The following is a 17,851-nucleotide window of genomic DNA, read 5'->3' as shown; positions in this document are numbered from 1 at the left end:
CGATCTTTCCTCGTATCCACTTGTCCATTATCGGGTTTCGAGAAATGAAGTAAACTACATACTTAATCTCAAATTGACGCAACGATTGCTTGCATTTTAAAAATTGTTTAGCTGATACCTTTTCCTTGGTGGTTTCTGGTCTGATAAAATCTAGTCGTATACGTACCCAAGAAAATTTTCGCTGGCTTTTCGCCAGTTGTGCTATGCGGAGCGTTTCTGTGTTGCTGTAAGAATTCGTTTACGTATCTCTTAAGTGTGTTGTGTGTCGTTCCCATTGCCTTTAGCGCACGTTTTATTTTTTTCTGCTTGATCGTTCGTTTCGGAGTGATACGGCGCTGATTGCTTGTGGTATTTGACGCCAACAGATGTGAGGTATTGCTTGAATTTTGCCGAAATGAAAGTTGTCGCGTTATCGGACACTACCATGAGGGGGACACCATATATAGCAAAAAAATCATCTAGTAATTCGCTTGTTGTTGTTACCGTAATTGACTTTGTGACCTTAACGTCCAACAACTTTGAGTATGCATCCGTAACAATCAAAAGCATCGCACCTTCGAATGGTCCCGCAAAGTCGATGTGAGTGCGCTCCCAAGACGACTTGGGGTATTCCCAATAGTGATCGGAGCATTTAGGAGGTCGATTCGCATGTTTTCCACAGAGCTCGCATGTTTTTGCCACATTCTCCATATCCCTATCGATTCTTGGCTGGTAGACGAAAGAGCGTGCAATACCCTTCATTTTTACTATACCCAAGTTGGCCCTGTGTAGTTCGTCCTGGATCAGTTTTTGAAGTTAAGTCGGGATAACCACACGATGTTCGATAGTAATGCAGCCAGATAATATCTCATGCTTGCACTCTGGTGATTTGTATCCATTTTTTGTAAGACATTGGCCGCTCTCTAGTATTTGCAAGATTTTGTCCAAATGCCTGTCTTTTCTGTTTTCTCGTGCAACTAACGAAGCTGTAACTGGAAGCTGATTTATTTGTCGTATTATAAAATTATCGAATTCTTCCCGATTTGCTGTGTTAGAATGGATATCATTCTTCGTGTTGAGTGGTAATCGAGAAAAAGAGTCAGCATTTATACTTTCCTTTTATGTTTTGGTAATAACTGTGAAATTGAAGTTGCTTAAAAAATCTGCATAGTTTGCCATCCTAAAATTTGCGCGAGTGGTTTGTTATCGGTAACTAATGTTTAACTTCTGGCGTGTAAATATTTGAAAAATCGTTGTACCGCCCATTCAATTGCTAGAGCTTCCATGTCGATTTGTGTATATCGCTGGTCTATGGGACTCATTGTACGGTTTGCGTATGCAATTGTGCGTTCGCCACCATTTTTCAAACGATGGGATAGCACAGCACCTATATCTATTTTGCTGACGACCGTTGCTAGCACTATTGGAAGTGTTGGGTCATAAGGCATCAGCACCTGACGTAAAACTAGAATTTGTTTGATTCTGTTGTAAGCCAATTCCATCTCGTCTGATCAGAGAAATTGTCGTCCTTTGAGTATGAACTTTGAGCAGTAAGCTGCTTTCTCAAGAAACAGTACGTGTTCGATTGTAGATAGTTTCAGTGCTTTTAAGATGGTCTCAATGTGCTTAGTTGATTTATGTATGCTTTCTGCTTCAATCTTGTTTCGCAGAAACTCAACCGAAAATGCGGCGAACGCACATAGATTTGTTCAATTTAAATCCCAGGCTCTGTAATTTTTCTAATATCGCTTCTAAGGTTCTTCTTCTTCTTCAACTCATTAGCACATCGTCGAAGAAATACGTTAGGAAGATTTTTTTGAATGTGGTCTCCATTGTTCTCTACCAAATTGCTGGTATGTTCGCTGCTCCGTACACTGCACGAGTTTGTCCGTGTGTTGCCGTGTTCCATGCCAGTATGTTCGCGAATTCGTCATCATTGTGCAAATGTGATTATGAATCAGTCACATCCAAGTGTGCGAACACCGTGCATCCTTTCATTTGGTTGAATATATCCTCTGTCCTTGGAATCGAATGTTCATCAATGATCATTTGAGCATATACAGTCGGCTTGTAGTTGCCAGTAATAAGTAACTCCCGTTTTTTTCGTTACCACATGCGTTGTTGATGCCTTGTTATTGATGCATAAGCATCACGCAGCGCGAATGGTACATCTCTTGCGCGAGCATAAATTGGTTTCGTGTACGGTTTTAGATGCACCTCAATAGCTGGTCCTTTGAAGGCTCTTGCTGCAGAGCCAAATATCGATTCAAATCTTGTTAGTTTTTCTCTAGTTGTGCCCTCTTATTCGTATTCCGCCGCTTGTATTGCTATTGTTTTCACCACGCTTCCTTTCATCGAGAACATTTCCAGATCTATGTCGTTGGCGTTGACAGAATTGTTTGTAAAGACCCAGTAAAATCAATTTCTTTTGCAAATTGAAGATCCATTCTCTCCTACACAGTGTGCCCAGGTTTCCTTCCACTACATACAGATTTAGTTTACGTGTAGTTTTTTCATAGGTCACGTTAACAACTGCCCGTCCACAGCAGTTGATCCTGGTACCTGTATAGCTCCAAAATTTGCGGTCAGTTTTCTTCAATCGTATTAAAGGTTTAATTTTCAGAAGGGTCTTGTCATTCATTATGCTGCACGGAGCACCCGTGTCCAGCTCAATTGGTATTTTTACTCCATCAATCTTCAGTGTTATGATTTTTTTGCTACTGACTTGATGGCGTTGGTATTCGATTGTTGAATAATGTATGTATGTATGTATGTTTTTCTTCCGGGGCGTCTGAATTTGTTGACTTACTTATATGCCCTACTTTACCAAACACGTACCACTTCTCGTTTTTGAATTTGCAATCTTTGCGCAAGTGTTGCATTCCACATCCGTAGCATTTGCTTCTTTGTTTCACTCCGCTTCGTCCTGATTCACAAGAAGCCCAGTTTGCATGTAGGCTCTGTATCTGTAGGTTGATTGTCATTAATTGTGTTTGTTGATCGTAGTAACAATTCCCTGGAATATGCAGCCTCGTAAGCGTCTGAAAATGTTGTTGGTTTTCTTGCGATTACCTTTTGCATGCCGAAAAGCATTTGTTCTGTTAGCATTCTGTCTAAAAACGAGTCGTACCTGCAAAATGATGCTGCCTGTTTTAAGCGAACAAACGCTGCTAGTGACTCCTCTGGTTCCTGGCGTAGTTGGCGGAATTTGAAGCTCTCTGCGTAAACGTTTCGTTTGTCATCGAAGTGATTAATTAGCACTTCCTAAAACTCGCTGAATTGTAGTGTCTCTGGTTGCCTTGGACTTATCAGAATTTGTAGTTCAGTTCCATATGCACCCTTGCATAGTGGTGGTGGTCAGCATCATGAATTTTACTCAGTTGCAGTGGCCTTTCGAATCGTTGGAAGTAGTCTTACACTGTACAGTCTTCTCCGCTTTTGAAATTTGGCATTGCAAACGGCGGTAATTTCGTAGAGATTGCTTCACTTGGATTTTGACCTGCTTGTTGCACTATTGACTTCTTATTATTTTAAGACACCCTTCCTGCGCAAAAGAAAAAGTGCTCCTGAACAACCTAAAAATTGCATGCTACTGAAACCATTCAAAATGAGTAAAAGAGTATTGTACAAATGTATGTAAAAGAAAGAAAAAAGGATCCGAGACCCCATAAATAAATATATTCTTGACAGCATTATTGATGCTGAATCGATCTAGCCATGTTAGTCTATCTGTCCGTCCATTCGTATGTGCAAACATAAGGTTTTTAGTATACATATATACACAAACTCATGCGAATCTTTATTTCTTCAACTGCTTTGCAATTGCGATTTCATTGTTTTCGGCGTGTTGCTATTTTAATTCGTTTTTTTTAAGAAGTAGTGCGTGCACTTCGGTTTGGATACCGATTGGGCGTGACCTTTTCATACTCTGAAACCATTGAAAATGGGTAAAAAGGGCATATTGTATTTGTGCAAATGTATGTTATAGGCAGAAGGACGCATCTTCGATCCCATAAAGTATATATATTCTTTATCAGCATCAACAGCCGAGTCGATCTAGCCATGTCCGTCAATCTGTCCGTCTGTCCGTATGTATGAACGCAAGGATCTTAGAAACTATAAGAGCTTGAGACTTGTAGGTCCGATCGAAATCCTGGTTTTTGAGCAAATTGGGTATATAATGTTACGGTCATCGGTTTCTCTGGGTGTAGTCCCATCACTGGCCCGCAGTCCGCACAATCGATAACAACGAAGCTACACGTCTGTAGCAAAACAGACTTACACAACACTATGCAAAGCGAACCACCACTCGATAACGTCAAACAATCGGAACTTCTACCTCATGAACAAAATAAACAGCTGTAACAACTATGAACATGTAAACAACAAAGGTGAGACACTCAATATAAATTAACAAAAAAACACTATTTATCCACCTTACTCTTCCAGATCGGGCCCCGGTTCCGGACCCAGCGTACCCGCCCAAACATGAGACGATCACCTACTCGTCTCCCACGTTCTGCCATTAGATGGCCATCAGCCTGTGCCGGCTGTTATGCCAACTCTCCCCATCAAAGCAAATTTAGCCGGACATTTCTCTCTTCAGATTCGGTAAATAATTGATTGCATTTCTTATCGTTATTAACATTTAATCTTATTTCTTATTCCCAGGCAGGTTATCTTCAAGCCATTATTTATACTTTCGGACTCACGAACATTTCCGGCATTTTAAACCAGGTGCATACGATAAGTTGTATATTTTTATATTTAAAATAATGGATATATGTTTTAAGTTTCAATTTCTTTCCTTTTTTCAACTTCGCCTCAACGGTTATCTATAACGCGTTCCATCATTTCATATTTGTAACAATTTCTGTTTATCTTAAATATATTAAATTTTCTTTTTTTTTGTACAGAATATATTTTTCTGTTGGCGACCTTCGTATGATACCGGCGACCAAAAGAAAAGGCCAGAAGTTATTGCCAGTCAACAAAGGAGGAAAACAGGGGGAGAAATATAAACACAGGTACTTATTGCACCAATGGGGAGCAAGTACCCGCTAAAATAAATGCGTGTATACATATGTGTTTCCAACGAAAGGTGTTGATTTTCAATTTTCAAAGCGCTTATTACCTTGCCTGCCTAAAGAGCTCTTTGGGTGGGGGGCACATGCACTTGAGGTGCATATATATATATATATATATAGCTCTTTAGGCAGGTAAGGTAAGAGAGAGAGCTCTTTATATATATATATATATATATATATATATATATATAGTGATACCACTTATGCCTATATATATATACGCATAAGTGGTATCACTCGTGCATAAGTTGACCAAAATCTAGACTTTTCAATTGTATTCTTTACTTGGCAGACGCAATAATCTTTGGGCCCTTTCCTTTCCGGTTCGCACTTTTAAATTTACTTAATTTAAACTAGTCGTGAGTATTTTTTTCTTTGTATTTAATAGCAAAAAAAACTGGAGTAAAAAATTGCAAAAAATCGGTTCTCTTTCAGGGAGCACAATGGCAAGTCTGCGTCTGACTCTGCCCTTTACTCAGGCGAGGAGGCACGAAATGGAACAGACTCACTCGGATGACATGGGCGTGGTCTCGCCCGTGGCTGCCTCTTCGTCGTGTGAGTCCCGTCCGTGATGGCTCGTCTCTCCGTCGTGTGGATTACGCCGACACTTGTCCGCGCTTTGAAAATTCAGCCCTTGAATATCGGGGTTGATCTGGCCAGCGTCCTCCGGCGCGGGATTCAAACGTGGTGTGCCACAGAATGGCTGCGGCTGCTCTAATAGAGTATGGTTTTTATAGTAGGTTTCAATGACGACAGTGTGTTTCGGGTGTATTATTGTTTCGCGTATTGTCGCTCTTGGGCACTATTTCTTTTGCAATACGTTAGCACATAAGGAATTATCTTCGCAATTAAATAATAAAGAAAACCCGTCATGAACAAATGTATGCCCTTTGATTTTTTCTTTTTGGTTAAGCACATGCTCCGTGGCCGGCAAAAAAACTTCCAAAAATTCTTAACTGTGAGCCGGTACGTACGCTGTGGCCCGCTGACAAAGTCGAACTCTTCGTACATTTGGGCAGGAACATCATCGGCGCCGAATTTCGGCACACGCATACATTGGCGAGGCAGGCACCGTTGCTGCCCATCTGCACAGCTGCATTTTTTTGGGTCAATGGCCCAAATGACGGCCAAGGGCATATCCAAGGGCATGCGACCCACTCTCCTCATATTCTCTTTAAGAGCGAACTGGGCGGCCAATAGCAATCGTCGCTTTTGGCGCTGTGGATCGCAAGTCTGGCGTTGCCACCCTTCAAAAATTTGGCTCCGCCGTGGGCCTAGCTTCGCCCCGCATACTCTGACCAAAGACAATATAAACACTAAGATGAGTAGCGTCCATACATTTGAATGCGACGCAAAATTTCTAGCCTGGCTTTTCATCTGGCCTTTGTGGCTTCGTACGGTATGCCAGCCGACTGGTTGTTCGTTCTCCAGACGAACGAATGCCGAAGTCGCGGCTTGCTGATGCTGACACCAGCTACGAAGTAAGTCGCCAGCCTGCCTTCAGCAAAGCTGGTCGATGCTGCTTTGCGTCGCTTCGTTTTCGAAGTACATTGAGCGAAAAAGTTTAGAACTTAAGATCGACGCAAAGTGCTTGTGCTCTATCCATGAAATGCATGCTTTATTTAAATGATATATTACCCTAGATATAAACGATTAATTTTACAGGAAAAGGCGCTTCTTGCGTAATAACTATGTTAAGCAAATAGCACACATAGATTGATTTCACTTTTCTTTTTGGACAGTGTATGCTCGAAAAAAGATCTTGTCTCAGCCAATAGCGTGCGTGCACCTTGTATGCGTGAATTATACATGCATAAGAACTTTAAAGTATGTTTGTATGTGTTGTTATTCACTGCTCTGGCTTTAGCTGGCAAGAAATTAATTTTGTTAGTTTTCTTACGCAGATCATGACCTCTCCCAAATATATGTTGATATATGAATGCATTTTGTGTACTGAGGTTGGCTCCGCAAAAAATATGTATTTCTAAGTCGATGCAAATATTTACATAATTTCTTTAAATTAAATGAATATTATTTTTATTTTCCAATTAAGAAATAAAAAAGTGCTAAAAAATACAATTACATTTCAAGTCACCTCGAAGGTCATATTTAGTTATGACCCCATTTTAATTATAATGGCCTCCTCGCGGTGTTCCCTGCGTACTTTGTTCTTTATAATTCGAACAAAAAATAATAAAATAAAAAAAAAATAAAAATTAATTAAATGTATCTTTGAAAACAACAAATTTGCACTTTTATGTCCTTAATTAATTTTGTATTACTTAAAAATAATAATTATTGCTTTAATAATTTCAAATATAAAAAATTACATAAATATTTGCATCGACTTAAAAATTCAAATTTTTTTGTATGGAGCCAACCCCAGTACACAAAATGCATTCATATATCAACAGAAATTTTGAGTAGTTCGTGATCTGCGCTAAAAAACTAAGAAAATTGTTTCTTTGCCAGCCAGAGACTTTGCCAGAGCAGTGGATAACAACATATTCAAATATGCTGTTATGTATGTATATTCACACGTATACAAACATAATTGCTTGCACGGCCCTCATAGAGCCGAAGCTGAGAGCAAATTCTAATTTTAGCTTTTTCGTTCTCTCGGCTGTGAGAGCGCAATGCTACAGATTTCGTTTTCATTCTCAATTTTGTTGTATGGCGTTACTCATCTTAGTGTTTATATTGTCTTTGCTCTGACCAACTAAGTAAACCCTCGGTGCTGCCGATAACGTATAGAACGCATAGAATAGTATACATATATCAATTATCTATCAATTAATACCTATCGCCACCTCCCTGCTACCACCTTATAGCTATAAATCAAGTTTTCTATAAGCAACAATTTTAATGCAATTGACTTTTTAAGAATACACAAATATTATATGGTACAATAATATATAGTGTAGGAAATTTCATTAAGGTCGGAAAGAATAACCCACAAGTTATGTGTTATACTGCGCATATAGACAGATAGACAGCGCGAATTCCAAGCATTTCCGTATATATGTACACACACACATTCATGTGCGCCTGCTTCGAATTTTATCAACAACATTGCAATTGCGATTGTTTAGCGGCTGCTATTTTTATTCGTTTTTTTTCTCAATAATAATCAATTATTGGTGGGGCTGTTGAGTAGAGGCATAGCAAGTATTGCGGTCTGTCGCGAGTTAGACCCCTACCAGGGAAACTATTTATACTTTTTTTGTTGGCTGGTGTGGTTGTTAAGTAGACTCGTCAGCAAGTAATGCCGTTTATTGATTTTTGAAAATGGTTTAGCCAACATTTGTTGTTGGTACATTAAGGTTAAATGAGTAAGTGGTTCCAAATAATCCTTCGTTTTCCGATAACAGTCAATGTTTCTATCAATAGACTGTGTGTCAACAAGCTCCCTTCATTTTAATAATTTAACTATCATCATACATATGGAATTATATTGTGTCGCGACATCAAGTGATGGAATGTGATTATTGTGCTTTATTAATGTAACTTTGTGCAAGTTTACTATTACTGTTATATCTCTATATATAAAACTGTTTGTCCTGACTAACTGATTGATTGGTGATTCCACAGGATTCCACATAATATTCAAATATATTTATGAAAATTCGGCTGATATGTGTTTTTCAAATTTCAATCTTCTTGGAATATATTATAAGAAACGTACAACTTTTTTGTTTTTTTTTTATCAATATCAAACTCTTGTTCAAATATCTCTGTGAGAAATTATTCGGTAAAGCAATTATGTCTAGTTTTTCCATAATATCGTTTCCGCTTATGTCATCATCGGCTAAATTTATTTTTTTTATTTATTTATTTTATTTATTAATGGTCGACAAAACGAGTGTCTTCCTCATTATTCAAAAGATTGTACAATAGAATTATATGCTAAAAGCCTAGTTAAAGGATACAATTTTCTAAATAGCATCACCGACCGATGGAGGTGTTTTATTTGCCAGTCCGGCCAGCTGTGCCCCTTTTCACAGCTAATTTTGTCAGTGACGCTATTAGAGCCTACATCTAAGCAGAAGGTTGTAAGTAGGAAAAAAGTGATCTCAAGTAAAATTAAAAATAATCTTAATTTGCTATATTATTAAAAGAAAATACTATAAATAGGAAAAAAGAATGTAAAAAGATAGTTAATAAAGTAAAGCAGTGTAAGTTAGATAAAGAGTGTTAAGTAGATAGGACAAAGAGAAAAGTAATGGGAAATCACCGACCCGGTGGGGGAAAATTTTTCAGCCTGTCCGGCAAGCTATGCCCCTGCTCATAGCTGGGAATGGTCAGCGACTTCCCTGAAAGCAACGATTTTATTAGGGGTAGAGACAGTTCGGTAGAGAAAACGTGATGCAAACTATTATAATTTTTACATAGCACGCGAAAAGAATTGTGCATAGCGTAATCAGTTGTGCACGTAGATAGTAATAAGGGGCGATAATTTCTGGTTGGTCTAGCCGGAACAGAGAATTGAAGACGCCCTAGCAGAAAAGGAGAATCAATGTCGCCAATAATCAACTTATGTAGAAGGACAACACCGAGAATTGTTCTACGGTTGATTAACGACGGAAGGTTGAGAAGAAGCAGTCTGCTGGAGTAGGACGCCAACCGAAGATTAGGGTCCCAATTTAAACCTCGTAAGGCAAAAAGCAGAAATTGCTTCTGAACAGATTCAATACGATCCTGGCTGTTCTTATACTGTAGAGACCAGGTGCAAGAGCAGTATTCAAGGATAGGGTGAACAAGAGAGATGTACAGAAGTTTTGTTATAAAAGGATCGTTAAACTCTTTAGACCATCGTTTAATGAATCCAAGTACACCTTTTGCCTCATTAACAATGGTATCTATGTGAAGATGGAAACAGAGTTTAGAATCAAAAATAACGCCTAGATCCTTAACTGCTAGTATTCGTTGCAAAGGGATATTGTCGATTGTATAACTGACAAGATAAGGTGTAGTACGATTAAAAGTCATAAACATACACTTTGAACAATTTAGATGCAATTGATTGGCCGAACACCAAAGTAGCATAGCGTTCAAATCGTCGTGTAGACGAGAATGATGTAGGGGATAATTGTACGATAGAAAAAGTTTGACATCGTCCGCATACATGAGTACACGGGCATGTGATATAACAGAGGGAAGATCATTTATAAAAAGAGTAAAGAGTAAAGGTCCAAGATGACTACCTTGAGGAACACCAGAAGTAACGTGAACCCTTCTAGAGGTAGTCAACCTCAGTATTACTCTTTGGGTGCTACCTTTTAAATAAGAATTAATCCAAAGTAAAAGGGACAGAGGGAAACCTATTCGGTCAAGTTTAAAAAGTAAAATGTCATGGTGCACAGAGTCAAACGCCTTACTGAAGTCAGTGTAAATGACATCAGTTTGCATTTTCGAAAGGAAAGCATCATTTACCAAGGAAGTAAACTCAAGCAGATTGGTCGTAGTTGACCGATTCTTTACGAATCCATGTTGAACAGGGGAAACAACTGATTTGCAGAAATGCTGCAAATTCGAAGTGATTATTTTTTCAAATAATTTAGGAATAGCAGACAGTTTTGCAATGCCCCTGTAATTTTGTATATCAGACTTCCCACCCTTCTTGTGAAGAGGAATGATATAAGATTCTTTCCAAAGAGATGGAAAGACAGAAGTTTCAAGGGATAGATTAAAAAGCTTTAGCAATGGCAAAAGAAGGGAAGAACTACACTCCTTGAGTAGACGACTAGAAATATTGTCCGGCCCAGGAGAGTAAGATTTTAAAGAGTTTATAGCTAATAGGAGAGAGGACTTTGCAATCACAGCTTGCCGTGTAACCAAATACCATCTAAGATGAACTGCACGATAATGTGAAATCAATTAAAAAAATACAACTGACCTCAGTAAAAACAAATAACACGTTCTAGTCGGGAGCTCCCAACTGGGGGATACCTTGAACCCTCTTATTCCAACACCAAATTTAGCTCGTGCCACGCGCTCTTTGCTTTAGTAGTAACAAAGATAAATTTAAAAGAAAAGATGGAGTTGCCTTGGCAGGGTTCGAACTCGCAACTAACCCCACTACTTGCCGCCGTCTCTACTCAACAGACACAATAGCCACAAAAAAAAAATTGTTTTCCCGGCAGGTCTCGAACTCGCAACAGACAACACCACATGTCACCGCCTCTACTCAACAGCCACACCAATAATTGGTCTTAGTAAGAAAAAAACAGAATTAAAATAGTAGCACAGAAAACAATACAATCGCAAATGCAATGCTGTTGATGCATTCGAAGTAGACGCACATAAATGTGTGTGTTACATGCATACAGTTATTCTTCGAACTTGCGCTGGTGCCGCAAACACGTATTTCTTAAGCGATATTAATGAAATTTTCTCACTATATCTTATTGTACCAGAGAATATTTGTGTATTCTCAAAAAGCAAATTGCATTTAAATTGTGGCTTAAATTTGTTGGCAATATAAGTTGGGTTATTAAATTGACTTATAGCTCTGCGGTGTTGTCGATGATTTCGATATCGATTTTTATTAATTGCTTGGAAACGGAGTAAGTTATGGATTATCGGAAATAAACTTGATGTGTTGTTACTTCTATCCTACCTACTCTATCGAGCGGCAGCCCCGTACTACTTATTCTAGTGGGTCGTAGCCTCGCACCATCTACGCTATCAGGCCTTGGCCTCGCACTAACTACACTAGCGGGCTGTAGCATCGCACCAAATACACTATCGGGACTTAGAATCGTACCAACTACACTAGCGGGCTGCAGCCTCGCACCATCCCCCTAGGTTGGGGTGAACATCGGTTAATTCCGATATTCAGCATAAATATGACCGCCCTAGAATACAATGATTAGCATTTCTCTTCATTACTTTCACTACATTCACTTAATTCACTAGTTTTATTAGATTCCAACTTACTGAGTTTCCTAAACTAGGGCCCTGCCGCACTGTCTTGAACCTCTAGCGCTCCGCTGTACACTTCACTGTGATCGCTTGCGGTCCGTTTCTCGGCACGTCTACTCACCATGATATTTCTCCAACACATCCAAGCATTCTCGCTAGCAAGCAGTACGCTTGCATCGGCCGCTCACTTTGCCGCAAGCTTTCGCAACTTCACCTCGGAGCTTTCGCTCTTTGCCGCCGAATTGAAGTTGCGCTCTCGAAGGTGGTGTTGAGCAACCGATCAGCAACGTTAGGTTGCTGCGATGGCCGGCGGTTAAACTCAAACTTAATTTAAACTGGGCTCCTTGCCCTTAATTAGCTTCAATACATCGGCACCATGCCTTAACTGTTCTTATTACTAATACAATGCTTATATACACAATGTTTATATAATTATAATTATGAACTGTGAAATGGCTACCTTAGTGGCCGCCTGACCGCCTTTCGGGATGTAAATATAAACTAAACCTTCAAGGCATTCTATAAGAAGAGCATTCACTGTTAGAATGCTCAGTTATCAATTTAGTTAAAAAGAACCCGTAAACGATATGTAAAACGAATGACCGTAATTGTAGGCTGCAAATATGTTTGTGAAATACTGCTGTTGGCTGATACGTACAGCCATCGGCAGAGGGGTCGCCGTTATCTGCATTGCTTACTTGACCAAACAGTCTGCCCTCGTTGGAAGTCAAGGGCTTTCCACAGCATGCTGTTTTGACAGAAGTCATAGCTTTCATATGGCTTTGCATATGATTGCAGTTGTGGTCTAAACCACAGGGACTTTTAATACCCCATCAGATCGTCAGATTATATGTAGTTCTCTAGCTAATGGCTACTTCAGTAGCGGTAGCCTTTGTTTTTTACAATAACTACTTACTTAATGCCGCTGATGAAGAAGCATCACATATTCTGTGCGTCAACGCGCTCGGAATATCTTTTGGAGGTATGTGACGGGCTGAAAATAGGTGAGTCGATTAAAGTTGATCTGGTCAATTCCTATTAATTGTGCATCAATAGTGAAGATCCGCTGGACGCTTTGGAAGTGGAAGTAAGACTCGAGAATTAATAATTGCCGTGTTGTGGTAAGCCAGCGTGCGCAGCTCATCTAAATACAAAATGGAAGGATCAACAGAAGAATAAAAGTGGTGTTTCGCAAATTTCACGCCGTCTTCAAATGGTCCACCAAAGAACCTGGAGCGAGGAGGCGGGAACGACCATTAATTTCCGATTTTTGAAGGTGGCGAGTGAGTCAGATAAACCGTTATATATCAGTCTTGTGGGAAAATGGTAATCAGTGCCAGTGAGCGTAAAGTTATTTGATGAAGACTATCTAACGACCACCATAGGACCAGTAGTGAAGTCGAATTGATAAGCGTGGTCCAGCATGTAAGTTTCGTTTATGGAAGTTGCCTATCTCAGCAGGCTTCTTCCCCTTGATCTTCCGTCGTTAACCAACATCTTCCTTCTTAGCTGTAGTCTCTAATAACGTCACTGAGAAAATTAGCTGTAAAACACCTCTATCGTGTCGGTGATACTATGAGAGAATTGTTTATTCTAATTAGGCTTTTAGCCTTTCATATTCATAATTTGAAGTATTAAATAAGTAGGAAGACACTCGTTTAGTTAACCAATAATAAATAAAAAAATATCATTGCTCGCATCACAGAATGATGATGGGGTTATATAACTGCACGTCGTGCAAAGAAGTCATACGATGAGAGTTTCAGTCGCCCACAGGTGCGAACAATGCCGAAGTCATCAAGGAACGAGTGAGGCCTTTCCTTCTGTGCCTTGAAGTTATCGCCACTAATAGCCTTTCAATATTATGCGCAACGTCTGCACTTAGTTCTGCTCCTCGACATCCATTTACAAATTGGTAAATATAAGCGAAGGCCCGTTGCAGCTTGAAGAACTAGTTGATAAATTTGCAACTAATCGAGAGATCAAGTTGCTGTGAAGTTCCGAGTAAAATCCTGTGTCATAGTTCTTGCAAGGGTTCGACGGGCACCCAGGAGGTAGAACACTCTTCTTGATATTAAAGGATCATTACGAAAGCAACAGTAGAAACGACAGATGAACAATTTTATTTGTCATATTTCGCTGATCAGTTCATAGTACTAGAGCTCCCTAGAGTTTCACCTTTGGCACTGTGACGATTTTTTCATGGATACCGCACGCAGATTGGAGCATAAGTGAAGTACACTGTTCTTGCCATGATACGTTGAGACTGCATAGATGCATACAACAAACGCGCTCAGGCTAGAATCACGAAATCAGTGAATGTCTAGTGTTCTGTCTAAAAAAACTGAATAGGTTAACATAGACTGTGGCTAAGTGTGTGGGCAAACTGTCATCTCAGTTCAGATTTTGCCTTCAGAGATCCTGCATAAATGTGTTTGATTTTTATATTATAGGACCTACAAGACCAAGGGAGTCGTAAAAGTGAGCAATTGCGAAAAATATTGGTCGTTTTGTCAGCCTTGTGGAAAAAAAAAAGAAAACAGTCTGAGCCAGGATCCTAACCGAGGTCTAAAGTTTGCGTTATGTTGCTCGCAGCGTCAGTTTTAATCAACGATTGTCTATTCATTTGTAAATTTATAAGTTTGATGAAAGCAGTGGCAATTATAGCAACTTCGTGCTTGACGCCAAGATATTTTAAAATGAGGAAGAAGGTTGCTGTGGTGGCAATGAAAAAACGATGCCTAACATCGCGTGAGCTTTGTGTGCGTCGGCTGCCAATATGCAACAGACCAATACGCTTCCTAATACACGCTCTCTGCAAGCACTGGAATTCTGCGGCTCCATCAACTGATAGTTTTCAAGCAATCATTTTTTTTTGCAAGCAAATTAGTCACAGAGCAAACCTACATTTGCAAAAATAACATTTGTTAATAGAATGACCTACGACGTCACTAAATGATATGTATTCGATCGACTCTTAGTGACAATAAAGCTTTTTTAAGGCTGCTTTCTGTTACAGCTGGGATTTAGAAGTGTACGTTGCTAAAGCGCGTTACGCATACTGCAAGCCGCTGGGGTGTTATTGCACTCCTTGCCATCTTTCTTAAGCACAACACAAACATATGTAAGATCACGGGGTTTTATGGGAAGCTATTCAGGGAGAAAAAGATGCACACAAGTGCGGAATGAGTAATAAGTGAGAGCGAGGCACACTCTGCACATGTAGGATATAAAACTGACATACATGTATTGAGAAAACACATTAGCCGCAGCGACGTTGTGCGCTGAGCGAGATGCGGCTTCATACTGAACGTTCGGCTTTCAAGGCCGGCGTTCGGTTCCCTCTCTCAGCAGTCCTTGCGACTTATCGTGTATGGTTGGTGAACGAAATGCATGAAAGTGAGTGATTCCGGCTCCGGAACTATATTCCAAAAATCGACAATAATTTACCGATGCTACCTTGACTCACATAACCTTGTGTTGATCCTTTGAAAAAACGATCAAAATACTAGTGGTCCCCGGAAAAGAAACACTTTTTCAATTCGGTGCTAAACAATTTTATACTGCGTTGGGCGGGCACAAATAAATAATACAAATTAGTGTATAATGTCCTTAACTGCCTCAGTAATTAAATGCATTTTTTATATTGCTGCCAATAAGTATTTTTTTTTTTATGTTAAAAAATTCTTGTTTCCATGACAAATATTAAGTCTGTTTCTCTCAAATTGAGTGCATTTCAAAGATTTCTGATTCGGTTTGCCTGCACTCCCACAAAAATGATTGGCAGATACTCTACCACGATAGCGCCCCATAAGTACTTGATGCGCACAGCGGGAACAACGACGCTTTTCGGATTGTTCTTAAAATAGTTTTGAGAAATATTTATACATTAAGTTAAGTTATAATACTTTGCAGTGAGGGAGTAGTATATATTAGTAATCCAGAAAGAGGCTCAAGGCGGGAGCTTCCTAACCAGAACCCTTTCATTCCAACACTAAACGCAGTTCGCAGTTTTTTATTCGCAGTAATAAAGATAAATTAAAAAAAAAAATTGCCCTTGCAGGGTTCGAGCGCGCAACTGACTGCATTATTACTGACGACTCTGCTCAACAGCCATACCAGCCAAAAACAAAACAAAAACAGTTTCCCCGGTAGGCCTCTAACTCGCGAAAGACCGCAACATTCGCCATGTCTCTACTCAACAACCACATCAATAATTGACTATTATCACTAACCATACAATGTATAGTCATACCAAATGGCACTTTAAATCGGAACAAGAAAAATCGAAACGAGGCGACCGCAATGGTACCTGCGACCATTTTAGTGTGCCCAGACAGAGTACAACTGCTGAGAGTGGCAGCCGAACGCCGGCCTCAAAAGCCGAACGTTCAGTATCAAGCCGCATCTCGCTCAGCGCCCAACGTCGTGGCTGATGATGCGTTTTTATTTAATACACAATTAATTGACCTAATTAAAATATTTATATTTATTTTCTGTTTTCTGTAGGGATCTATTTTGCTAAAAATACAAAAATATCTAAGTCGTATTTCTGCAAGGGTAATTCATCGTCGGCTTGTCGAAGAATTTAAGAAAAGACCAAAAATTGACGCACACTCTTTCAAGTAAGCAGTTGTGTGAAATTATTAAAGGGTTTGGCCTGTCCATGTTCAAAGGGGTAAGGATACCTGATCGCTGGCATGTGTGCATGATAGCTTTTTGGGTCGGCCAACCACGCACACTAACACACTTTTCTATATGGATGGAAGCATTAATGCGTTTGCGTGCGTGTTTGTTGCCTGCCTGCCTGCCCGATGCAAATTTGACAAAATTTGAAGTTTTTGGCATTTGTGAATGTCGAGCTCTACACACACATATATAAACACTCATAAATGTGTGTGAATGACCTTACCTGGCACGGTCTTTGTTTTTTTTGGCATGCCTGCGGTGGGCTTGCAGCCGCAAAAGGCACAAATGTAAACAATGAATGTAAACAATGAAAATATACCATCCTAGAGTAAACATATCACTTTTAGTGACTCTAGCTCTTATTATTCACCGAATTTGCTCAAAAAACAGGATTTCGATATCGATTTTATCGATTACTTGGAAACGGTGTAAGTTATCGGATATCGGATACAAACTCGATCTGCGCGGGCACCTACAGCTAGGATTTCTCTATCTCTTATAGGTTCTGACATCCTTGCTTTCATTCATACAGACGGACGTACGGACGGACAGACAGACGGACATGGCTAGATCGACTCGACTATTGATGCTGATCAAGAATATAAATACTTTATGGGGTCGGAGATGTCTCCTTCTATGCATTACACATTTCACGACACGGGTATTAAAATACCCTTCTGCAAGGGTATATAAATATTGAATATATATTTTTTGTTAAATTAAGTAAATTATTTGATAAAGAACACTGAATTAAAATTTTTTGTTGCTCATCTGCAAGTCATTTTCGTTACCAAAGTATATTTTAGTCGCTGTACGAAGACATAATTGGTACATTGTATATGCAAACAGCTGTTGGTTTTGATTTATATGTACATAGTCTTCAACTTGATTGTTTGCATTACTATAAATAAGAATTGTATAGTAGGGCATTTTCTACTATCAGCCGCGTTGATTTTTGTTTGTTATGTGGAGATCCCAAAAAGTGAGAGGGCTGATTTGGGCAGGAAAATGGAAGAGAACATTGGCCGAATCAATTATGTAATTGACCGACATATGCAGGTGTGTATGTGGGCAGCAACGGTGCCTACAATTTTGATTGTATTCGTGTGCATAAATTCAGCACCGGTTACATTGCTGAAAAGATGAACAGCTAGCGAGGAGTTTAATGGTCA

At 39.5% G+C, this 17,851-nt stretch overlaps 1 long non-coding RNA gene across 2 annotated transcripts; it reads left to right on the top strand.

Annotated features, from left to right (window-relative positions):
• Positions 1-3,857: 3,857 nt before the first annotated feature.
• On the top strand, positions 3,858-5,950 carry LOC26531253 (uncharacterized). 2 transcript variants are annotated; one of them, XR_004304238.2, is made up of 6 exons: positions 3,858-4,370; positions 4,429-4,590; positions 4,655-4,716; positions 4,896-5,006; positions 5,359-5,425; positions 5,502-5,950. It is a non-coding gene; the product is annotated as an uncharacterized lncRNA (long non-coding RNA). The 2 variants fall into 2 exon arrangements; XR_001449743.3 differs by having other exon boundaries at positions 3,926-4,370; positions 4,651-4,716.
• The last annotated feature ends 11,901 nt before the right edge of the window (positions 5,951-17,851 follow it).

This window comes from Drosophila virilis, chromosome 5 (genome assembly GCF_030788295.1).
Source record: "Drosophila virilis strain 15010-1051.87 chromosome 5, Dvir_AGI_RSII-ME, whole genome shotgun sequence".
Lineage (NCBI taxonomy): Eukaryota > Metazoa > Arthropoda > Insecta > Diptera > Drosophilidae > Drosophila > Drosophila virilis.
The sequence above is the reverse complement of the archived record's forward strand: the minus strand, read 5'-3'. Positions and strand labels throughout refer to the sequence as shown.